General features: G+C 39.9%; 1 protein-coding gene across 1 annotated transcript in view; it reads left to right on the forward strand.

Moving 5' to 3' along the window:
- Positions 1-6,811: 6,811 nt before the first annotated feature.
- Positions 6,812-25,854, forward strand: part of COA1 (cytochrome c oxidase assembly factor 1) — an 85,891-nt gene continuing 66,848 nt past the window's right edge. The window contains exon 1 of the mRNA XM_012741525.2: positions 6,812-6,926. The gene's annotated coding sequence lies outside the window, so the exon portion shown is untranslated. The remainder of the gene's footprint in view (positions 6,927-25,854) is intronic.

Raw genomic sequence — 25,854 nt, forward strand, 5'->3', positions numbered from 1 at the left:
GGGTCCCCACTACATCTCCATTGATAGTGAGGCCATAAGTGAAGATTCACATAGGTTTTATAATCACAGATATCAGTTATTGGTTGCCAGGAGTAACAGATTTACATAACAGGTAGTTCGGGTTCTAGGAGTAACAGATTTACATAATAACATGTAGTTTGGTTTGTATTAAAAGTGTTTTCAAAGGGCTTGTAACAATTCCTAATCTATTGTATGTGAACAGATGGTTACAAAATCTTTCAAGGACTAACTTCTAAATTCTAAGAGATAGCTATCATTTAACAGAGGGATAACGCAGTGGCTCCGTACAGTGGTAACACAGTGGCTCCATATTGCTTATATCTAGTTATTGTGGATTGAGACAGACAGTCAGGAGCAAGCAGGAAGCTCAGCTACTCATAGCCACAAGTGTTCATCTCTGGGCTGGGCGCTTGTTGCTCTAGCTCCCATCCTGTGATGCCATACCTACCTGCCTTGTCTTTCAAGAACAGGCAGGTGTCACAGATTTGAGATATTAGAAGCCTCTTGGAATGCATTGCTACCAGAGCTTTGATAGCCCTCCTGGGCCGAGGCAACCCTTGATATGCAAACTAAGGAGTTCACATATTCCTTCAGGGCAAAGTCCTGCAAAACTCCTGAAATCATTTTTGTCTTTAATATAGCAATATTGGGTGATACAATAAAATAATAATCTTATGAGCCACATCTCGTTCATTTCTCAATCATCTTTCCTCAACAATTTATGTGAAATGGCTAGAATAGGCAAAACTGTAGAGACACAAAGGGATGTGGGGTTTCTTTTGGAGGTGATGAAAATGTTCTAAAATTATCTGTGGTTATGGTTGCACAATTCTGTGATTATACTAAAATCTATTTTAGTATAACTATTGATTGTATGCTTTAAGTGAGTACATTGTATGGTATGTTAATTATATTTTAATAAAGTTATTAAAATAGTTTTGATTTATTAATTATGTCTGATATCTTTTCTATTACCTACCTCATTAATTTTTGCTTTTATCTTTATTATTTCTCATGTAAAGTTTTCCATCGGCAAAATAGACGGGGGGGGGGGGGGAGAGGGGGCGGCGGGGGGGGGGGGCAAAATGTGGCTTTATTGAGTGCTCCCGGGCGAGATTCATGGGTCCCAAGAGAGGGGGCCCCGAGAAGTCGTGTCTGTTTGAAAGGGGGGAAGGCTTTTTATACCATTTTAACTGGCCTGAGGACTTTTGGCGGGAAGAGCTGGGGTTTTTCCACTGTGACCTTTCGTGGTCATTGAGAAATAGGAGAGGCTGGAGGTATTTGCAGAATCCAGGAGCCAAAACTTTCTTATCCAGGTGGACATCTAGGTGTGGTTGTTCTCAGCAGGGCCTGGCAGTTGTCCTTGGTGGGTCTGGTCTCGTGAGCCTTTTCTTTTTTGGTCTAAGGAAGGGCAGGGGGCCCGCCACCAGCCTTACACCTCACTTTTGCTGTCTTTTGGTTTATTTTGTTCTTATTTTTGATCTGGAAATTTAATTTATTTTAATTCTTTAATTTTAATTGATAACAGTGACACCCCAAAATATGTGACTGAGGCATAGATCTCAATCAATGAAGGTTTATCAAGTCAAAATCTGAGGACATGACTGGGGAAAACACAAACTACAGACAGATGTGTGACTCTTTGTCCAAAGGAAGATTTGAGAACTTCAGTATTTAAGGGAACCAGGCACACAGAAAGAAAAAGGAGGAAGGGGTGGGCAGGAAGGCAAAATGGTTATATTCCTGTGAGACCAAGGAAATCTACATTTTACATAAGATAAGGTTAATAATGTTTAAAGAAAAAAAGGAGAGAAGGAGGCATCAATTATGCAGATGTCCCTGGGTAGGTGGAAGAATGATTGATCTTGTCTGTGTTCTGCACCTGGGAAGATAAACTTGTAATCAACATTATTAGTATGGAATCAAATAGACTTTAATTTTAGGAGCTAGACTTAGCTTACAGACCCAAAGTCACAATATGCATGTATTTGCTTATGAGATTTCCTTATGAAGCCCAGCAGGATTTCCTTATGAATGACCTGTGGGGTCAGTCCTTGTAGATGCCTGAGGCCTTTTATCCTTCTGTGGGGATCTGGTTAATGCATAATGTTACTAACAGTTATTAATTTGGAAGGAAATGTTGTATAACTCAGCCTTAAGCTTGACCTTCTCTTTTGCATAAGGAATTGCTGTTGGGAGTGGTCCTGAAATTTTTTTTTTTTTTTTTTGAGACAGAGTCTCATTTTGTTGCCCAGGCTAGAGTGAGTGCCATGACGTCAGCCTAGCTCACAGCAAGCTCAAACTCCTGAGCTCAAGCGATCCTACTGCCTCAGCCTCACGAGTGGCTGGGACTACAGGCATGCACCACCATGCCTGGCTAATTTTTTCTATATATATTAGTTGGCCAATTAACATCTCTCTATTTATAGTAGAGACAAGGTCTCGCTCTTGCTCAGGCTGGTTTTGAACTCCTGACCTAGAGCAATCTGCCCCCCTCGGCCTCTCCTGAGATTTTTATTTTCCTTCATAACAGTGGTTGGTGCAATAAGTTTTCCTCTAATCAATGTTTTACATGCATTCCCATAGATTCTGTAGTGTCTTCACTGTCATCCAAAAAAAATTCTATAAATTCATTTGTATTTTCTTTTCACCAAGAGTTAATAGGAAGTTTTAAAATATGAATCTAGAATTTTAGATGGACAGGATTTTTTCTTTCATCACGGTAAAGATGTTCTTCTGGTATCCATTGTTTTTGGAGATAAAATAGCCATCCTTCTTGTATTTATGTCCATTGTTCCTTCTGTCTGCTTCTGTAATTTTACTTCTTCCTTTGGGTTTTAGCACTTCAGTTATGTTTCAGAAGGAACTTAATCCATGTTCATTTGTAAAAGGGTTATAAGCATGCACTCACAGAAAAGAAGCTGTTAAAGGAGGGAGGGGATAAGATTGTAAGAGAAGTAGGTAATGCTTGCAGAGAAAGTTTTCACAAAAAATAATAGAGAAGAGTAAGAATATCTGTGTTTTAGGAGTGAAGGAAAGGATCAATGAAAATATGCTGATGGTAAGTTTTTAAAACAAAGATTTAAAAAGCAGGTAAAACCACTCACACCTCATGGCCACAGTTGGTTTGTAAGGTATATCTTTCAGAGTAAGAGTGTTGCCGAAAGTTCAGCACTTGTCCCCAAGGCTGCATCGGAAGAACAAGGACAAGTGGTTTGAGAAGAAGGAAAGAGAGATTAATTTGCCAGCTAATGGGGAGGATGGAGACTCCTGTTTAAAATGCCATTGTCCTAATAATAAGCTGAAAGACAGAGCTTCGAAAGGGTAGGTTCTCAACTTCATGCAATCGATGTTCAACTACAGTTGATGATTCTAACAATCCCATCTCCATCCCAACTCCGCCTAAGACAATCCCCTGCCCTCCACCCAGGACCTCTGTCCACCAGGTCTGGGAGGGCCTGGCAGTTCTGCTGAGCCATCTCCTGTAGCACAAAGGAAAAAAGACATTCCATTGTCACTCTAAACTGCTAGACTGAGGCAGGAATGCAGGTCCTAGTTCTCTAAGAGATGTGGGGGCTTTTTTTTTTTTTTTTGGAGACAGAGTCTCGCTTTGTTGTCCAGGCTAGAGTGAGTGCGGTGGCGTCAGGCTAGCTCACAGCAACCTCAAACTCCTGGGCTCGAGCGATCCTTCTGCCTCAGCCTCCCGAGTAGCTGGGACTACAGGCATGCGCCACCATGCCCGGCTAATTTTTTATATACATATCAGTTGGCCAATTAATTTCTTTCTATTTATAGTAGAGATGGGGTCTCACTCTTGCTCAGGCTGGTTTTGAACTCCTGACCTTGAGCAATCCGCTCGCCTCGGCCTCCCAGAGAGCTAGGATTACAGGCGTGAGCCACCACGCCGCCCGGCCTATGTGGGGGATGTTTTAAAGAGGCAGAAAATATTTTTGCCATTTTTTCCCCAGGCCATTCCTTTTGTTACATATTCCCCACTGTCAATATTTCCCTTCTATATCTATGGGAGGAGGGTTGACTACTCTGTTACAAGAGAGAAGAAGAATTGGAGAATAACAGTTTAAAGACAGTAGGTTTGCAATAACCTTGGTATAACATGTGTTGGCAAATCTGACTACTAAATGAAAGAACTTATGAGAAGCTTTAAAAGTCCAAGGTGAAGATGCTACTAAATTTCTCACAAAGCAACGTTGACTGTAATGAAAGCTATATTTTAACTGAAAGACAGTATGCTGGCAAGTATGCTTGCCACAAAATTGCAGAAGTTCTTTCAGACAGATTGTACCAACTTGGGTCATGTGCTCATTCATTGATCAATTAGCATTCCCAAGGGAATCCTGTATGGTGACTGTTAGATTTAATGAGTGTCATTTTCTGAATGGGGTGCCTATTTCAACAAAATAAGGATATTGTTATTTTTTTTTCTTTTTCTTTCATTTTAGGAAGCCAGCAGATGGGGTATTATTATAAAGGAGTAGGAAGGGAATGAATATTAGGTAGATAAATAACAACATTATTCACTATAGAGTGTTGCTTTGTTTTTAGCTTAAAATTTAGATAAAAACTTTAGCAGATTTAAGTCCAGTGATAGAAATGGAAATTCTGAGTTTTCAAGCAAATGGTCAGAAAAGCATATTTAGGCCGAGCATGGTGGCTCACACCTGTAACCCTGTACTTTGGAAGGCTGAGGCGGGAGGATTGCTCGAGGCCAGGATTTTGAGAACAGGATCTTGCTCGCTCTGAGCAAGAGCGAGACCCAAGACTCATTTCTACAAAAAAATAGAAAAATAAGCTGGGCGTGGTGGCATGCACCTGTGGTCTCAGCTGCTTTGGAGGTTGAGGCTAATGGATGGCTTGAGCCCAGGAGTTTGAGGTTGCTGTGAGCTATGATGATGCCAACTGCATGCTAGCCCAGGCAACAGAGGGAGACCCTGTCTCAAAAAAAAGCCTATTTGTTTTCTTAATTACTAAGCAAGCTTGTTTCTCTTTCCAGTATGGAACAAGAGATAACCGACCTGGGGTTTGTTTTCATGAATATTGTATCAAATGCACATATAAAAACCTCCTAAGCTTTTTATTAGTTGATTTATTCTGTCAAATCTCAAGCTTGGAGGATTGCTTGAGGCCAGGAGTTCAAGACCAGCCTGGGCAACATACGAAGACTCCTGACTCTTAAAAAAAAAAAAAAAGAGTTAGCAAGGGGTGTGCTGTGTGCCTGTAATCCCAGAGACTAAGGAGGCTGAGGCAGGAAGATTGTTTGATTTGAACCCAGGAGTTGGAGGCTGCAGGGAGCTATGATCATGCCACTGCACTCTGGCCTCAGCCACAGTCATTATAGTTCAAACACCTCAAAACATGATTAGTTTCTAATAATTCCTTGTAAAGAAACTTCCTAGGAACTCAGAATTTAATGGTAGACTGCTTTGATAATGTGCTCATTTAGCCAGTGGATTCCAAAATGATGGCAACCAATTGTTGTGTGGGAAGAAAAGAATAGAACTTCTGTTAATATTTTACCTCATCTTTTTAAGAAAAAAAATATATTTTTTACAGTGTCTCTCTCTGTCACCCAGGCTGGAATGTAGCGGCATGATCATAGCTCACTATATCAAACACTGGGCTCAAGTGATCCTCCTGCCTCGGTCTCCCAAGTGCTAGGACTACAGGCTCTTGTCACCACACCTGGCTATTTAAAAATTTTTTTTTTGCAGGGACAGGGTCTCACTATGTTACCCAGGCTAACCCCCAACTCCTGGGCTCAAATGATCCTCCTGCCTCTCGACCTCCCAAAGCGCTGGGATTGCAGGTGTGAGCCACTTCCTCGCTGCCTACTTCACCTTTTAAAAGTTCTATGTCTGGTGAAAGTTTTATAGCATGCATAATATATTAATATCATACATAATTAATGTAAATAATCTAATTTTTTCCCGATAAAGATGTATAATCAAGACTATGAAGACTAATGCCTTCAACTAAAGTTAGTCTTGGACTTATTGTTTCGTGGAGGAAAGGTCCTTGGACTTCAAGCTTGACATAAAAAAGTAAATGATGATGATAATACTGGTGATGATGACAATGGAATGAAGATGAAACTAATAATAATAATAGGTAACATTCACTGAGCACATGCAATGTGCCAGACACCATTCTAAGTGCTTTACATCTTCAGAACAAATTATGAGGTTAATGCTATTATTATCCACTTGACTTCTGAACTCCATGAGAACAGAGACTCCTGTACTAGTTTTTCCTGGCGCAGAATAGGCATTTAATTTGACGAACAAAATAAATTTTTAAAATTAAAAACAATTTTTTTTGTCTTCAGGAGTTTTGGAAATAAAATAAAATTTTGTTATTTGTTATATTGTTTTGTTATTTGTTAATAAAAAATTGTTAAAAACAATTTTTTTTGTCTTCAGGAGTTTTGGAAATAACAAAATAAAATAATTTTGTCTAATTTCTCAGCCTCGCAGGTCGGAATGCGTTTCAGTCCTTGGAGGCCAGCAGAAGCGCCCGATCCCTGAGAGAAGAAACAGGAGCCAGTAGTTTAAATCTCCTAACCTCATGCAGCTGGGCTAACTAGATGTAGAAAAAACAAAACAAAACGGGGACCAGAGGTGGCGAACCCCTCCCCGGGGAAAGTTCGAGACTCTGAGACTCCAAGGAGCACGCAAGCGATATTCACCCGGAACCCGCCTGCCCTTTGACCTCCATTAGCATTCAGAAGAGGAGGCGCGCGTTTTGACGCTCTAGTCCCGCGAAGAGGGGACGCCGGAAGTCTCGACTGCTCTTCTCGGGGCGTGCCCGCCCGTGGGCGTTTTCCGCCGACTCCGGTCACCCGGAGACATTCCACGCTTTCCTCAGCGTGGTACTTCTGTCGCTGACAGGTTAGTTCCTCCCGGCTGTAAGAGTCTCCGTCTCTCCCTCCACAAGGAGCGTTTGTCTTCGCAGTCTGGGCGGCCGCGTTTGCGCGCGGGGTGGGCACTGCAAGGGGAGTCCCTCACGGGTCGGGTCACCGGGTCGTGACCTCCCTCCGCTGCATCTTTGGCGCCTGGGGACCCGCCGTGGCTCCACGCCCTGAGGCCACAGGCGCCCCCACCTGCCCGGAGTCATGAGGCTGAAGCTAATCGTGCTGCTGAGCGTTGCCAAAGCACATTTATAAAGAGTTGGGGGCCTTTCCGAGAGGTGGAACTGGGCATTTGTTGGCCGTCCTAAATTTCAGCACCTTGAGGAGTCCTCTGCCTCAGTTATTGTAGGAAAAGATTTTTCTGGTTCAGTGGTCATAGTATTTTTTGTCCCCATAACACTTGAAGAAGAGAAAACCCAACAGAGGCTGACTACAGAAATTATTTTCGATGTAGGGAAAGGTGCATGTATACATGTATGTATCAGTGTCTGTCAATGAGTCTGAGTGTGTATTTTGTGGGGTGCTGTGTACAATTAAAGAAAGTCCATTGAGATTCTGATAATTTGATAATCTGCTTCTCCAATCTTCCCCTAATTCCTCATTTTCTCCTGAGGGGCATTGTTCTACTTCTAAGGTGGCTCACCTTTGGGTAGAAGTAGCTTACACTTTGTACATTAAGACATGGATCTGATTGTGTTATTCCTGTGCTCAAAATCTTAACTGCCATTAGGATAATATACGCTTCTTAGCCTAGCTTCAGGACCCTTCAGGGTCTTGCTTGGGGTCAGTTTTTCAGTTTTTTTCTCCTTTCATGGATAACACATCCGTACGACACATACGTACACTCACATTGTGCTCCTGCCATGCTAATCTGCAGTAATTTCATCACTGTGCATATAACAAGGTTTTATATGGTTTACCCAAGTTTTTATTTTTATTCTAATTCCTAATATTGCTAGGTACTGTTTTTAAAATTTTTTTATTTTTAATTATTATGGGTACATAATAGTTTTGTATCTTTCTAGGGTACATGTGATGATTTGGTACAGGCATAAAATGTGAATTAATCAAATCAGTAATTGAGATATTCATCACCTCAGGCATTTAACATTTCTTTGTTTTAGGAACATTCCAATTCTACTCTTCAGTTGTTTTAAAGAATACCCTAACTTAATGTTGATTATAGTCGCTTTGTTTTGCTATCTACCAGCTACTGTTTGAAGAGCTGGAGATAAAAAGGAAAACAAACCAGTGCAATCTTCAGTCCTTTAAAAAAACATAGCTTACTGATAGATGGTTCACATGCCATAGAATTCACCCATTTAAAATGTACAGTGATTTTTTAGTACATTCACAAAGTTGTACAACCATCATCACAATCAAATTTAGAACATTTTCATCACCCCCACCCCTGTACTCATTTAGCAGTCTCTCCTGATTTCCCCAGTTTGATTTCACATTCTAAGCCCTAAGCAACTGTTAATCTACTGTCTATAAATCTGCCTGTTCTGGTTTGTTCATGTAAATGAAATTATACATTATATGGTATTTTTTGACTGGCTTCTTCCGCTTAACATTTCCATTCATTCATGCTGTAGCATATATCAGTACTTCGTATCAGTACTTCATGTCTTTTTATTGTTGGATAATTCATTATATGGATATAGTACTGTTTGTTTATTAATTGGTCAGTTGTTGGACTCAAAACAACTTCAAACTCCTGGGCTCAAGCAATCCTGCTGCCTCAGCCTCCCCAGTAGCTGGGACTATAGGCATGCACCTGTAGCTGGGACTATAGGTATCCCATGCCTGGCTAATTTTTTCTCTATATATTAGTTGGCCAATTGATTTGTTTCTATTTATAGTAGAGACGCTGTCTCACTCTTGCTCAGGCTGGTTTTGAACTCCTGACCTCTAGCAATCTGCCTGCTTTGGCCTCCCAGAGAGCTAGGATTATAGGCATGAGCCTTTTTTTTTTTTTTTTGAGACATAGTCTTGCTTTGTTGCTCATGCTAGAGTGAGTGCCGTGGCATCAGCCTAGCTCACAGCAACCTCAAACTCCTGGGCTTAAGCAGTCCTACTGCCTCAGCCTCCCGAGTAGCTGGGACTACAGGCACGTGCCACCATGCCCGGCTAATTTTTATATATATATATTAGTTGGCCAATTAATTTCTTTCTATTTTTTATAGTAGAGACGGGGTCTCGCTCAGGTTGGTTTTGAACTCCTGACCTTGAGCAATCCGCCTGCCTCAGCCTCCCAGAGTGCTAGGATTACAAGCGTGAGCCACCGGCCATGAATAACTTTTTTATGACCATTCATGTGCAGGTTTTTGTGTGGACATCATGTTTTCATTTTTCTGGGGAATATACCTGGGTTCATATGGTAACTCTGTTTAAATTTTTTTTTTCTCTTTTGCTTTGCTTTTCTTTTTATATAAAATATCAGCAAGCTGCAAAAAGAAAAAAATCAAAACAATTTTTTTTTCAAAAATGGGGTTGGGGGAACAAAAAGGAAAATTGTTTAAATTTTTTTTTTTGAGACAGTCTCACTCTGTCGCCCAGGGCTAGAGTGCCATGGCATCAGCGTAGCTCATAGCAACCTCACATTCCTGAGCTCAAGCACTCCTCCTGCCTCAGCCTCCTGGGTACCTGGGACTACAGGCACACGCCACAATGCCTAGCTGCTTTTTTCTATTTTTAGTAGAAATGTGGTCTCCTTCTTGCTCAGGCTGGTCTCTATCTCCTGACTCAAGTGATCCTCTTGCCTTGACCTCCCACAGTGCCAGGATAACAGGAATGAGCCATTGTGCCCAATCTCATTTAATTTTCTACTTTAGACTTCAGGAAGTTATTCTCTTGTTCATGTTTAATATATTGCAGTAGATTTATGAGAGCTATATTGGATAATTGGTCACCAAATAGTAAGTACTTATTTCATGCTAGCAGACATTTATTTGAAGATTTAATGTGTGCAAAGTTTAACTGTTCTGTATTGATCGAGGCATGCTGGGAAATGTAGTATTATGAAATCCTATTAACAGGGGCCAACCTGGACAACATAACTATCTCTAAAAAAAATAAGAACATTTAGCCAGGTGTGTGGTGTGTGTCTGTAGTCCTAGCTACTTGGGAGGCTGAGGTGGGAGGATTGCTTGAGCCCAGGAGTTTGAAATTACAGTAAGCTATGATCATGCCACTGCACTGTAGCCTGGGCAGCAGAGTGAGACTCCATCTCTAAAAATAAATAATAAATAAATAAATTCCAATTAACATTGTTTTGATATTTGTTTTTCTTATTTCATTGGTTAAAAGATAGTAGTTCAAAAATTTTTAGAGACCAAACATTTTTGAAAACCTGAGGAAAGTTATATACCCTACCTCCATAGAAAAATTTGCATTTCTCTATTTTGCATATAATGTCCAAGGCTTCATTTCTTGATCCTGGCCTGATTCCAGTTAGGACTCCATGTTTCTTGCCTTGTTTTTTTTTTTATTTGTGGTGAAATATATATAACCTAAAATTTACCATTTTAATCATTTTTAAGTGTACAGTTCAGTGGCATTATGTACTATTTTTTTTTTGAGGGTAAAGAATTCTGTATTTGAACCGGCCTTCAGGTCATTATGAAGAGAGATTTGTCAGGATAGGAAAATGAGACACACTCTAGACAATTAGGTAGCTTGATTTATAACATTTAAGTATTTGAGCACAGGTGTGCAAGTGTCCTTTGTACCCCTGCCCAGGCCTGTGGGATGTTGAGATAGGCCTGTCTGAGCAGAAGTGATCACCACTGATCCCTCCTCTTTAGCAGAAGGTAGGGCTCTGCTTTTTCTACTGCTCCCTAGCACAGGTGACACTACTTGTGGGTTTCTTTTTTATTTCAGCATATTATGGGGGTACAAATGTTAAGGTTACGTATATTGCCCATGTCCCCCTCCCCCCTGCCCGACACCCAATAAGTGTTATTCCATATGTCCACTTAGGTGTTGATCAGTTAATACCAATTTGCTGGTGAGTACATGTGGTGCTTGCATTATGTACTTTTACATTGTGTAACCATCACTAACATCCATCCCAGAACATTTTCATCTTCACAAACTGAAGCTCTGCAACAATTAAACAATAAATCTCCATTCCTCCCTCTCTTTAGCCGCTGGCAACCACCATTCTATTTTCTGTCTCTATGAATTTGACTACTGTAGTGACCTAATACAAGTACTGTCATATAAAATTTATTCTTTTGTATCTGGTTTATTTCATGTAGCATAATATCTTCAAGTTTCATTCATGTTGTAGCATGTGTCAGAATTTCCTTCCTTTTAAAGGCTGAAAGTAATACTCTGTTGTATGTATAGACAACATTTTGTTTATACATTCGTTAATAGACATTTGGGTTTTTACCACCTTTTGGCTATTGTGAATAGTGCTGCTGTGAATGTTGGTATAAAAATATCTTTTTTAGTTCCTGCTTTCAACTGTTTTAGGTATATACCCAAAAGTGGTCTTGCTGTATCATTGTGGGGCGCGGTGGCAACGCCATTCCAAGATGGCGCCCGCTTCCTGGTCACACCCTACTGTGCGTCTGACAAACAGATGTTCAGCGCATGTGCAAAGCCTTGCCTCCTCTCCTGTTCTGTGTTGACCAATCAGGTTATGCCCCGTGTACTTACTGTCTATATAAGCAGCCGCCGAGAACGCCTCGGCGTCTTCCGCATGTAACTAGCTAAGCAATCCCCATTAAAGCGCTGTCAGAAGAACTCCAGTTGCCGTGTCTTCCTTGCTGGCGAGGCGGGCGCGACAAGTGGTGCCGAAACCCGGGAACCGAAACAACTTTGAGGCACAAGTGGTGCCGAAACCCGGGAACCGAAACAACTTTGAGGCACCAGCGGAAGATGACCTCGATAGAGGAGAGTTCAGAACTGACACGTGGGACGGAACCGAATTCGGACCTTTGCTGACCAAGGTAGACTGTTATTGAGAGCCCGTGAGCTCCCTGCTTTCGTTACAGGCAGGGCAAAAGGTGCTCTTTGACCATCAAGACAGTACTTCAGAGTCAGACAAAAAAGAAGACCAAGGCAGGCGCGAGAGCCAGAGCCAGAGCCAGAGCGCCAGGAGAAAGGGAGAGAAAGAAGAAAAGGGAGAGAAAGAAAAGAGAAAAGGGAGAGAAAGAAAAAAGGGAGAGAAAGAAAAGAGAAAAGGGAGAGAAAGAGACGTAAAGGTACAAAAAATAAAAATGATAGAGGAAACGACGGGACGGAAGACGCAGAGGACAGAGGAGATGGCCTTTTTTCGGTCAGAATTTAAGAAATTAGATATTTCTGAGGATGGTTCCTCTTCTTCCTCTTCTCTTACTTAAGTTCAGGGGAGGAGGCGAGGGAGGAGCTAGATTCAGAGGAAGCTACTTTGGAGAACATTGTATCTGAGACACCTGCTACTTCACTGCTTAATTGTACATCATCCACTTGTAACTGTACGTTGTGTTGGAATGCCACTTCCTGTTGCTCGTTTACCCAGATATATTCCTGTTCCTGTAGACGCTCCTAATTCCTTAACATTGTTCAGGACTCGCAGGAACTTCGGAATCACGGCTGCAATTGTTGCAGCTATCGCTACGGCTGCCGCAGCGTCGGCTGTAGCTTTGAGCACAACCCTGCAGACCGCATATGCGCTTAATAACCTGCCAGCCGGCGTAGCTACGGCCCTTGCAACGTGGATTCATCAAGCCACTCAGCACCTGAAAGAGTGGGCTGGCCTTGGGACCATGACCATCTTGCTGGTCGTCACTTCCTTCGGAGGCCTATGGTGTCTCCTTGGGATGCGAGCCCAGAGACGGAGAGACAATGTTATAGTGGCGCAAGCCTTTGCTGCTATGTAACTGGGACTGTCAACACAGGTGTGGTTGACCATGCTTGGCCGGTAGCCTCTGTATGGGTTGCACTCGCCCTCGTTCCTCCTTGTTTTTTAGACATGGCCTTTGCACTCTGTGAGATTACCCCATTGCATCAGAGAAGGCATGTCTCTGACCCTAGCGCCAGCCTTTGCACACCTCGGAGTTTTCCTCATTGCACGAGATAAGGTGGCCGTTGGGTAGATGAGACTCTGCGACTTTGATCTTGGTTGCTCAGTTCTCATTAATTAATAAAACAGGGGGAGATGTGAGGCGCGGTGTTAACGCCATTGCAAGATGGCGCCGGCTTCCTGGTCACACCCATACTACAAGACTGATAAACAGGGTGGGCCGCGCAGGTGTAGGGGCTTTTTCCTGTCTCTCATCAAGTATGCTAATGAGGGCTCTTGCGTGAGCCAATCAGATTCTGCCTAATGAACTTAGTGCCTATATGAGCCCGCTCCGAGAGCTCCTCGGCGTCTTCCGCATGTAACTAGCTAAGCAATCCCCATTAAAGCGCTGTCAGAAGAACTCCAGTTGCCGTGTCTTCCTTGCTGGCGAGGCGGGCGCGACATATCATAGGGTAGTTCTTTAAAAATTTTTTTTTTTGCCACAGAGTCTTACTCTGTTGCCCTGGCTAGAGTGCTGTGGCGTTAGCGTAGCTCACAGCAACCTCAAATTCCTGTGCTCAAGTGATCCTCGTGCCTTAGCCTCCTGAGTAGCTGGGACTACAGGCATGTGCCACTATGCCTGGCTAATTCTTTCTATATATATATTTTAGTTTGCCAATTAATTTGTTTCTATTTTTAGGAGAGACAGGGTCTTGCTCTTGCTCAGACTGGATTCAAATTCCTGACCTTGATCTGCCCACCTCGGCCTCCCATAGTGTTAGGATTACAGGTGTGGGCCACTCCGCCCAGCCATTCTTTTAAATTTTTGAGGAACTGCCCGTGTGCTTTAGTGTTTTTGGTCATTTACTTAGTATATGAGATTGGGCAAATTACCCATCATGGCAGACTCTAAAATGGAGGTGAGTTTGCATAATTCAAAAGGCCTGTTTTATTCTAGTATACTAGAATAGTATACTAGTATACTATTTCTAGATATCTATTACTAGATAATTCTAGTATACTAGAATTATTCTAGTATACTATTCTAGTATACTACTGCTCTAGTTGGATACTCTGACAGTTATCCTGGTATGCTGTGAATATTGCTTCTTCTGATGGGGAAGTTTAACTCTCTTAAAGCAAAGATGAACTATGTCATTAATTAATCGAAGAATGGGAAATGACCAACATTATTCTTTCTTATGACTATCATTCTTTTTTCAACTATTCTCCTATCCTTGGAACTGTAATTGTGGGTACTTAGGTTCCTCTCAATTGCCATTACTTGTGGCCTTCCTGGGATCACTGGGGAAATGTAGAAAAATAGACAATAGTGTGGCTCAACCAAAACTTAGAAAACTAAGATCTCATGCAGCCTGCCAGATCCTGGGAACAGGATGGCTTAATGGCTGCTGTAAGAACTAAAGGGCTAAGAATTTATATGGGGATTTATATGGGTTACACCCTTTCTGCCTACTTCTCCCTCCAATTGCAAGATCTTACATAAGCTCCCAGTTTAATATTCCCTCATCACTGTGAAAATGCATATTACATTATAAACAGCAACTGTATTATCAAGAGAGATGGGAGGAACAAGTGCATTAATGGGATTTTTGCTCTTAGTTTGGGGGCTGGTTGTCATCCTAGTGATTTGTCTTCTTGTGGGCTCTTGGTGTCTTACTACATTTGGCATCTGCAAGGTCATCTTACTACATTTGGCATCTGTAAAGGTCTCCAGATGGCTTTGGATGCTCCAGATTTCTTGGAACTTTGATATCATTCAGATTCATATGTGACTCCCTCAACATCCAGCAAATACCAAGATTACATAGATGCTGAGCACCCAGCTTTTTGAGGGAGACAAACCACAATCAGAGAAAGAGTGCCTTTGTGGCCAGGTGCGGTGGCTCATGCCTGTAATCCTACCATTCTGGGAGGCTGAGGCCAGAGAATCACTTGATGTCCGGAGTTTGAGACCAAACTGAGCAAGAGCGACACCCTATGTCTACCAAAAATACAAGAAATTAGCCAGGCATGCTAGTGCATGCCTTTAGTCCCAGCTACTTGGGAGGCTGAGGCAGTAGGATTGTTTGAGCCCAGGAGTTTGAGGTTGTAGTGAGCTATGATGATGCCACTACACTCTAGCCTGGGCAACAGAGTGAGATTCTGTCTCAAAAAATAAAAGCCAAACCAACCAACCAAACATAAAGGAATGCCTTTGTAAGACTACTTTGAAGTTGTCAGAATCAAATGTTAGTATTGATTCCTAACTTTTGGTTATAGATTTGTTACCTCTCATTGGACTGTCCTATGCTAGAGACAAAGCTTGAGTGTACAATGGTAGTCTTTAGAAATACTTCCACATCCATATTTAAATATTTCAACATGCCATATTATTTTAGGTCCCTTTAAATTTTATTTGGGCCTCAGGTCTTTGAGCTGTAAGTAGAAAAACTATTGAATTTTCTGTGAATGCTTTCACATTTTAACTTTTCATAATTTTTTCCTCCTTTCTATAAACTTGAGTGTTTTTTTTTCTCATATCTCTCAAAGACTCTGTATCTACCTTTTAAAATTATCATACAATAAAGTGAACTTTTTTCCTCTTGGTACAAGGGATTATGAACTTTGACCCATGAATACATTTGTGTCAATACCACCATAATCAGGATAGGGAATACTTGCCTCACCAGAAAAAATCCCTAGAGCTATCTCTTTGTGGTCACACCTTCCTCTCATCCAAGTAACTAATCCAAGTAAATAATCATTTTTTGGTTTTATTATGGGAAGCAGTAAAGTCACACCTCTGCTTTTCCTCTTCACTAAGGGTTTTATCTAAGTATGATGGGATAGAAAGGATAAAATACACATAGTCCCTTTTCATTTTCTTTCAGAAACTTAAAAACTTTCTCAGAAACTTGTTTAGGAATGAAAAAATTTTGCTAGTGATATCTTCCAACAGGTGGCAGTGTTGTGCTTCAATAGGACATATTTATAAAGATTGTACAGTTTCTTGTCAGGTGGAAAATAATTGCTCTAAATCTTTTTTCTTTTTTGTAAGAAATGAGATTTATTTTCCACAGTATGGAGGCTGGGAAGTCCAAGATTGAGGAGCCTTATCTGGTGAGAGCCCTCTTGCTGGTGGGGACTCTGCAGAGTCCTGAGGCAGCGCAAGGTGTCACATGCTGAGGGGTCTGAGTGTGCTAATGTGCTCTACGTTTTTACCTCAGAAAACAAGATGGTTAATTAAGAACTGACATTTAACTCTTGAATCTATTTTTTTTTTTTTTTTGAGACAGAGTCTCACTTTGTTGCCCAGGCTAGAGTGAGTGCCGAGGCATTAGCCTGGCTCACAGCAACCTCAAACTCCTGGGCTCAAGCAATCCTCCTGCCTCAGCCTCCTGAGTAGCTGGGACTACAGGCATGTGCCACCATGCCCGACTGATTTTTTTCTCTATATATTAGTTGGCCAATTAATTTGTTTCTATTTACAGTAGAGACGGGGTCTCACTCTTGCTCAGGTTGGTTTCAAACTTCTGAGCTCAAACGATCCGCCTGCCTCGGCCTCCCAGAGAGCTAGGATTACAGGCGTGAGCCACCTCGCCTGGCCTGAATCTATCTTCTTGAATCTATTCCAAAATCTGGCTTATTCTTGTAATGATACTAGTAAAGCAATCTGTAGATAAAAGTTTCATTAATATTAAAATACATTTTGCATTTGTTTTCAAATGGTTTTAAATATTTGCAGAGTTATGACTTAACTCTTTCCTTAAGGTTAACCTTTGTGGCAAGAATGACTCCAGTGTTGTGAATGAATCTGTGAGTCATAGAATCTTATCAGTGAGACTTGAGATGTTTGTATTTTGTATTCTGTATTCTGTATTCTGGCCACCATCAGTAGATGGTGGCAGTTGGTGACATTGATCAGCAAATGGAGCAGATGTGGAAGAGATCTTAGGTTTCAACTGCCAGCATCCCGAGTTTGAAGCCCTATTAGAGATACTCTGGGGGAAATGATGAAGTGAAGCTTGTGAGACATTCACACTTAGATAACTCATAGGTTTTCAAACTTAACCCATCCAAAAAAGGGAGTTTCTTTTTCTTTACACTTCCAGCAACTTATGTCTGGCAGTATATACTTCCTGGGGACTGGGACTGCTATTCATCCAGATCCTCATGAGTGATATCTGGGGTCATCTTTAAGACCTCTCATTATTCTCCTGATTCTGCCTTTTAAATATTGTCCGTTGTGGTCATTTCATCTGTAGCTCTGTCATCCTCATCCAAACTGCCATTATTTTTCACCTACACACTGCTTCCTAATTGGTCTACCAGATTGTATTAATACCTCTTTTTCATACGACAGTCATTTTTAAAAATGTAAAATCTGATCATGTCACTCTTCTGCTTGAAACTCTTCTGTTACTTACCATATACTTAGAATAAACCCCAAATATTCAACTTGACCCACAGTGTTCCTCCCACCTCCATGTTCTGTGACCTGGCCTCTCTGCTAACGGTTCCAGCATTATCTCACGCCACTTTCTCCTTGTTCACTGTGTTCTGGCCTCTCTGGTGTCCTTTTTCTCCCTTGATTGGAGGAGATGGGGAGAATAGACATGGGGAAGCCTGTTTGTAAGCAAACATGCATTTTAGGTACTGAAAACAGTGCTTAATAATATATTAAAGTTTTTGGCTCATCAGGATATTTTCATAACAAGCAGGAGCCCCTTGCTTTGTTACCTTCAGGAATCTTGAATGGCTTTGGATCTGCAGCAACCTGCAGTGAGAAACAGTGAAGTAATGCCTTGAAAATTCTGAAGGACAATGATTTTTCTTTTTCTTACTCTCTCTCTCCTTTTTTTTTTGAGACAGAGTCTCACTTTGTTGCCCAGGCTAGAGTGAGTGCGGAGGCATCAGCCTGGCTCACAGCAACCTCAAACTCCTGGGCTCAAGCAATCCTCCTGCCTCAGCTTCCTGAGTAGCGGGGACTACAGGCATGCGCCACCATGCCTGGCTAATTTTTTCTATATATATTATTGGCCAATTAATTTGTTTCTATTTACAGTAGAGACGGGGTCTCACTCTTGCTCAGGCTGGTTTTGAACTCCTGACCTCTAGCAATCCACCCACCTCGGTCTCCCAGAGTGCTAGGATTACAGGTGTGAGCCACCGCACCTGGCTCTCTTTTTTTTTTTTAAAAGAGAGAAGGTCTCGCTTTGTTGCCCAGGCTGGAGTGCAGTGGTACAGTCATAGCTCACAGTAACCTCGAACTCCTGGCCGCAAGCGATCCTCCCACCTTGGCCTCCCAGAGTGCTGGGATTACAGGTGTGAGCCACCATGCCCAGCCAGGAAAATGATTTTTTACTTATAATTATGTACACATATTGTTATGTATTAGAGGTAAAACTAATAATAAAAGCAAGAGAATGATGAACAGAAATCAGGGTAATAGTTACCTCAGGGGAAGAAAGGGATGGTATCAGGGGGTTTGTAAGGTCCTGGTGAAGATCTGTGTTTTGTCAGGTGTGGTGGGTATGTGGGAGTTTATTGTATTTGTTTCGCTATATATTCACTTGCATATTTTAAATATACGTGCAGTCATGTGCTGCATAGTGATGTTTTGGTCAATGATGTTCTGCATGTACAGCAGTGGTCCCATAACATTATAATGCCGTATTTTTACTGTACTTTTTCTATGTTTGGATATACAAGTACTCACCATTGTGTTACAGTTTGTACAGGTGGGGAACCTGCAGCCTCAAGGCCACATGTGGCCCTCCAGATCCACAGTGTGGTCTGTTTATCAAATTCAAACTTCACAGAACAAATCCCTTATTAATAAAAAGATTTGTTCTGTAATACTTGTATTCAGTCAAAAGGCCTCACTCTAGGATCCAGAAGGCCACATGTGGCCCCAGGGCTGCAGGTTCCCTAAGCCTAGCAGGCTGTGCCATCTAGGCTTGTGTAAGTACACTCTCATGTTCACACAACAATGAAATTGCCTAATAATGCATTTCTCAGAATGTATCCTTGTTACTAATCGACACATGACTGTGATGTGTGTGAAAAGATAGACTTTAAAGCAAAACAGATTCCTACCTTCAGACCCAATGAATTAGAAACTGTATAAATAATACCCAGGAATCTACATTATAAATTTTTCTCTTAGGTAAGAATCATTACTCTAGTTGATCTGTTGTTCTCATTAAGTGTGTTACTTAGTATTACTGATGTGTTTTTATGATTACACAATAAAATGGGGACATTTCTTCCCTACATCTAGTTACCATGTTCTCATGTGTATAAGAAAATTGTTCTTGGCCAGGTGTGGTGGTTCATGCCTGTAATCCTAACACTCTGGGAGGCCAAGATGGGCAGATCCCTCAAGGTCAGGAGTTCAAAACCAGCTTGAGCAAGAGCGAGACCCTGTCTCTATAAAAATAGAAAGAAATTAATTGGCCAACTAAAAATATTAGAAAAAAAATTAGCTAGGCATGGTGGCGCATGCCTGTAGTCCTAGCTACTGGGGAGGCTGAGGCAGTAGGATTGCTTGAGCCCAGGAGTTTGAGGTTGCTGTGAGTTAGGCTGACACCATGGCACTCTAGCCTGGGCAACTGAGTGAGACTCTGTCTCAAAAAAAAAAAAAAAAGAAAATTGTTCTTTTATGACTAGTTATGCAGGATTTCTGCTCTCACTGCAATGAAGTAAATGTTACATGTGCTCTAACATGTATTAAATATCTGACTTAAAAAAAATTAAAACAAATGCAGTATTGTTCTTAAAGGTGACTGTGCTTGCGGCAGTAATGTCAAAAGGCTCCCATGTGACTTACTACTTTTACTCAGAATGAAACCCTTGCAGCTGCCCGGCTATTGTTTTAGTGTCACTTGTAATACATTTGCTGGTGGAAAAATCTGGTCTTTCAGCTCAGTTGTGAAACGGATATTCTGGAGATTAGCATTTTGCTGTGTTGGAAAGGGCTTAGCACCTGAGGTTTCAGTTAAGATCTTATATGTAGACTTTCTTTCTCACTTTGGACAAATTACTCAATCTTTCCCAATCCTATTTTTTTTATTTGTAATTTGGGTTACCAATAATACCTGCTGTAGTTGTGAGGATAAAATGAGATGATTTATATCAAGCACTTATCACACTGCCAAGTTGTTAAATATTAGTTCCCTTCTATGAACATCCTTTGCTCAAGCCATACATCTGAAAATTATCCATAAATCTTTTCTTTTTTTTTTTTTTTTTTTTTTGAGACAGAGTCTCGCTTTGTTGTCCAGGCTAGAGTGAGTGCCGTGGCGTCAGCCTAGCTCACAGCAACCTCAAACTCCTGGGCTCGAGCGATCCTTCTGCCTCAGCCTCCCGAGTAGCTGGGACTACAGGCATGAGCCACCATGCCCGGCTAATTTTTTATATATATATATCAGTTGGCCAATTAATTTCTTTCTATTTATAGTAGAGACGGGGTCTCGCTCTTGCTCAGGCTGGTTTTGAACTCCTGACCTTGAGCAATCTGCCTGCCTCGGCCTCCCAAGAGCTAGGATTACAGGCGTGAGCCACCGCGCCCGGCCCATAAATCTTTTCTATTCTTTACCTACCAAAGATCTATCCATTTCATCTCCTTAATAGCTCTAGAAAGGGAATGAGACATGACCCATATTTTATAACAATTAGAGTTTAAGTAGGCAGTAACTAAATCAACCCTTCAAGATATATCTTAAAATTATCCATAATAAACTGCACAGGTATGAAAATAGTAATTCATTGTTATTTTTACTTGTAACTTTTTATCTTTAGACTTAACATTTTCAAGTGTGAGTTTAGGCATACAGGATAACAGTGAAAAAAGTATATGCTTTGCACAGAGACACTCCTAGGTTCAGAGCTAAGCTCTCAGTCATATGACCTTGGACAAGTTATGTATCTTTTCAAATAGGCCTGCTTTACCATAATTTTAAAGTGGGTTAATGAGATTTCATTATAGGATTGTCAGTCACAATCATTAAAAGATAAATTTATATGAAAGTACAAAATGCCAAGAAGAGCTAAGACACTGTTTTAAGAACAAAGTAGAAAAATTTGTTTTATTAGATATCAAGATTGTTTTATAAAAGTAGATTCATAAAGACAGTAGGGTTTTTTTTATTTGTTGTTTTTATTAAAGAAATGGGGTCTCTTTAGCCCAGGCTGGAGTGTAGTGGTGTGATCACAGCTTGCTGCATGCTATAGACTCAGACTCCTAGGCTTGAGTGATCCTCCTGCTTTAGCCTCCTGAGTAGCTGAGACTATAGGTGCTCACCACCGCACCTGGCTTATTTTTTTTAGTTTTTTTCTTGTTTTTCTTTTCTTTTTTTTTTTTTAGAGAAGGATTCTCACTATGTTGTCAAGTGTCCAGGATGATCTTAAATCCCTGGCCTCAAGTGATCCTCTCACCTCAGCCTCCTGAGTTGCTGGGATCATAGGCATGAGCCACTGTACCTGGCCTTGAGTACTTTTTTCTATTGTTTCAAACTTTATTTTTAAGCCACAAAAATTGTGGTTTTATAAATGTTACATACATTCCTTGTTAAATTAAAAAATTTTAATATACAGATTTTTAAATTACAAAGGGAATACTGTTTTGAAATTTAAATTTTCTATCTAATTGCTCAATAGTTGTAAGAACCGTTTTTATGATAATCATTTATATCATACTTGATTTAACTCATTAATTCTAATGGTTTTGAGTAATTTTTATTATTGTCTTATACAGTCTTCTCTATCAACTGGTAATAATAATTGTGGTTTAAAAAATTTTCTTTTCATATCTTATCACAAGCCATTATTCGTAAAATAATTAAATAGTGATTGGAAGCATCCTTAGTCCTATCCCCTCACTTTTAAAAAAGTAATTAAAATTTCTCTGTATTTACTCCCATAAATTTGTGATATTATTTTCCAGACTTTGCATTAACTCCTGAATACTTAGGAAGACTCATTGAGAAAATAAGGGGCTCAGATCAGAATTTAAATAGGTTCAAGGCATAAACCAGAAAGGAAGATCACTGAAGATTCTAATATTAATGTATACTTTTTAAACTTTTAAATCAGAATATTCAGCATAAAAGATTTTTTTCAGCAATGTAAGAGATGAAATTCTACTTTTATTCAAGTTAGTTATGACAATTGCTTTCTTACTTTATTCTTTAAAAATCATTTTGTGATAAGGAAATATTTTAACTTTGTTATGGAGAGGAATCTTCAAAATATATTACAGTAAGTATACATAAATTTTGTGATTTTGTTTGTAGCTTGCTTTCTATTGTAGGACTGAAAGCAGATAAGATGGGCAGGATTTATCGACTTAAACTCATTACTGCTGCTGACAAAATGATATGTTAGTTTTTTTTTTTTTTTTTTTTTTTTTGAGACAGAGTCTCGCTTTCTTGCCTAGGCTAGAGTGAGTGCCATGGCGTCAGCCTAGCTCACAGCAACCTCAAACTCCTGGGCTCAAGCGATCCTGCTGCCTCAGCCTCCCGAGTAGCTGGGACTACAGGCACAAGCCACCATGCCCGGCTGATTTTTATATTATATATATTAGTTGGCCAATTAATTTCTTTCTATTTTTTTTTTTTTATGGTAGAGACGGGGTCTCGCTCAGGCTGGTTTTGAACTCCTGACCTTGAGCAATCCGCCCGCCTCGGCCTCCCAGAGTGCTAGGATTACAGGCGTGAGCCACCGCGCCCGGCCATGATATGTTAGTTTATGTGGCATCGTTTCTGTGAGTCAAGTGACCCCTGCCCCTACTGCCTCCAGTAGCCAGAGAGAGCAGAGCACCTAGTAGGGGAGGTGTTTGTTCTGGGTGTAGAGGCCAGTATTGTTATAATTTCATTTTTTTACATTAAATAACTTAAACTATATTTGTAAAATACAAAGAACTTTGCCACTCACTTTCTTTTTTCTTTAAAATGGAACAGTTATAAGTATACGCAGAAAGGTCAATGTGAACATTGAATAGTAGGCTTTTTCCCCTTATGTGTATACAGATCTTCCTATATTTTTATAAAGCTGATCTAGGTTTCTCTGCCAAAGTTTTTTCTCTTAGGCTACCAGAAATTATATTTGAAATCTGAGGCCAGAATGAGTCAGAATTTGGGTCTAGAGGATTTTTCTATGAGACAAATCAGGTTACTTTCAGAGGCTTTCTTTTTTTGTTCTTTTACCGTGGAAAACTTTATGTACATACAAAATTAGAGAGCCTTGCACTGATGTGGGAATATTATTACTGAGTAAGTTTTATATTACTGTGGTTCATATTTTTTCTCCAATTTAAAAAACAAATTTGCCACTAGATGGTGCTAAATATTAAGAGCCTAATATGGACAAGCTATCAAAACCAGAGAGCACCCCTGATTTACTGGCACAGTCTTGATTTTTGTTTTATTGCTATAAGTATATTTGGACTTCATGTTTTAATTTTTTAGTGGGTGACACTAAAGAGATAAATGATAAAAGATAAATGATAAAAGAGACACTAATGATAAATAGTATCATTTCAGAATTAGAGCTATCTTAGAAATTACAACCAGATGTATTTGAGAAATATATTGAAAGAGAAATTAGGCGGTAAGTGGAAAATTCTTAGGGCATGATTAGAATTAGCCTTACTTTTCAAATTTAAAGAGGTAGAAGTCTTCACTTGTCCTTAGAGTGCTTACAAAGTGGTGTTAAAGATACTTATAGAAATATATACTTAATATTGATTGAGATGAAAAGTCAAAAGGACAAACCAAAAACATACTTAAAATAGTCCCAAACCCTGATGTTTGTAAATTTGAAAAGTAAGGCTAATTCTAATCATGCCCTAAGAATTTTCCACTTACCGCCTAATTTCTCTTTCAATATATTTCTCAAATACCTCTGGCCGTAATTTCTAAGATAGCTCTAATTCTGAAATGATACTATTTATGATATGCTAATTAGGTGTTGGGATGTTAACAGTATCCTAACTCTGTGTGGTGTCTCTTTTAAAACATCGAATAAACTTCTGTTTAGGACATATTGAATCAATTAAAACATTCTGTATCAGAATTGTTTTAACATTTTCTTTTTGTGGCTATGTGAGGGTGGTGCTGTCTGTGGTAAATAGTCAAGTGGAAATCTAAGTATTCTTTCAAGACTGGAAACTGTATTAAAAGCAAATATAAAATACAGCCATGCTGATTATTAGCACTTAGAGAAAAAGTCTTCATTTTTTTTTTAAAAAAACAAATAATAGGTTTGCTCTGCAAATCCCATAGTTCACTTTAAATAGACATAATTAACTCTGTAATTAATAAAGTGGATAAGAACTTCTAATTAAATCATAATAACTGCCTTGGTTATAGCCAGAAAGATGTATGAATTTCTCCTCTCAAGGAGATGTGAACTAGGTACTTGTTTCTCTGCTCTTTGTGAAATTCACTAAGTGAGGGGTATATGTGACCATTTTTTGGATATGGTCCTAGTGTATCGGAGTACAACATTCACCTTTAAGGGTGTGTTCTTTTATGAGTGTCTCACTTAATGTCTTTACCTCCTACTCCTGTAATTTGGTGAAGGCAGTCAAGATATAGTTGTAGCTTTCCTAACCCACCATGTTCTGAGTTTTTCGAAGCCCTACATGTTGTTTCAGTGCTAAAATAATTTTGCATTCTTTGAAACTTTCTGGTTGACAATTGCAAGAATATTTATGCTAATATAAGGTGGTGGCGATGAGGACTTGTGACTTTCAAATGGGCATTTTTCAGAATGGATATGTCAATCTTTATGGAGATAGATCATTTGGTAGAAAAGTGTGTGCTTGGTATGCCGTCCATGGAGTGTCTAATTGTACAGTAAAAACTGATAATGGACTTTTTAAACATATTCTAGCTTAGATTAGTGTCCTTGGAAACTGAGTACCAAAAATCATGTGCAAGTATGGCAAGCTATTTATAATTCACACTTCATAGCCACTAATAATTTATACAAATGATTAGCATAACAGTTGTTGGAACTAGTTGGCTGGCATCATTTTTGGCTCATGGCTGCCTAGTGCATCAACTCTTTAAACCTTTACTGTGGTTATGTTTAACAGGTTTTGCATTGCCTTTTGTCCTGTGATTCTCCAAGGTACTGTATAAATATTAATGAGTAGCAGGTATTCAATATCTATATTGAATTATAAAAAGGAAACCACGGCATTTAGAGTTTTGTCATTTTTGCCAGTGAACTGGATTCACATCTCTGCGTCTGTAAATTGTGTGTCACTTTTCACATTTGAGATTTTTAAGAGTGATCTTGTCTATATGATCAAGTTGGTTGAATTGACATCACTGAGATTAATCTAAACTTTCTGATTTTCATACTGGCTCTACACTTATTTTTCATATTGTATGTGATTCCATAACTTTTGTTTTGGTTTAACAAAGTCCTATAGATAATATTTTAATGTTCTTGGATTTTCATCTTGTTTTAATCTAATTCATAAGTGATCCTGAGAATTTTTCTACTGATTTGAACTTGCATAGGCATTTTCTGGTTTTGGTCAAATATCTGAGAACACGGAAGAGATAGCCTCCTGCTGCTGTGATTGAGAAACCCAAGTCTCTAAATGAAAGAGCAGCTATCTACCTTTACATTAGTCATCCGTACCAGCTGGTGATTTTAGAAGCTCATGTGAGTCTTGATGCCTTTTGCTGTGTCTGCTTGAAGTTGCATTTCCATTTCATAGCCCTTGCCTAGGGCAGTACATTTATGTGGGAATATTTAAAGATGATTTATATTTAAATAGAAATGTGCCACTGGAAGGTCTTTTTAAGGAAAGGAAGCTGAGGTGGAATAGTGAGTGAGAAGGAAGCCAACTGTCTCCTTTTGGAATTCCAGAATTTTCAGAAGAGCC

Source organism: Microcebus murinus, chromosome 9 (genome assembly GCF_040939455.1).
Source record: "Microcebus murinus isolate Inina chromosome 9, M.murinus_Inina_mat1.0, whole genome shotgun sequence".
Taxonomy (NCBI): Eukaryota; Metazoa; Chordata; class Mammalia; order Primates; family Cheirogaleidae; genus Microcebus; species Microcebus murinus.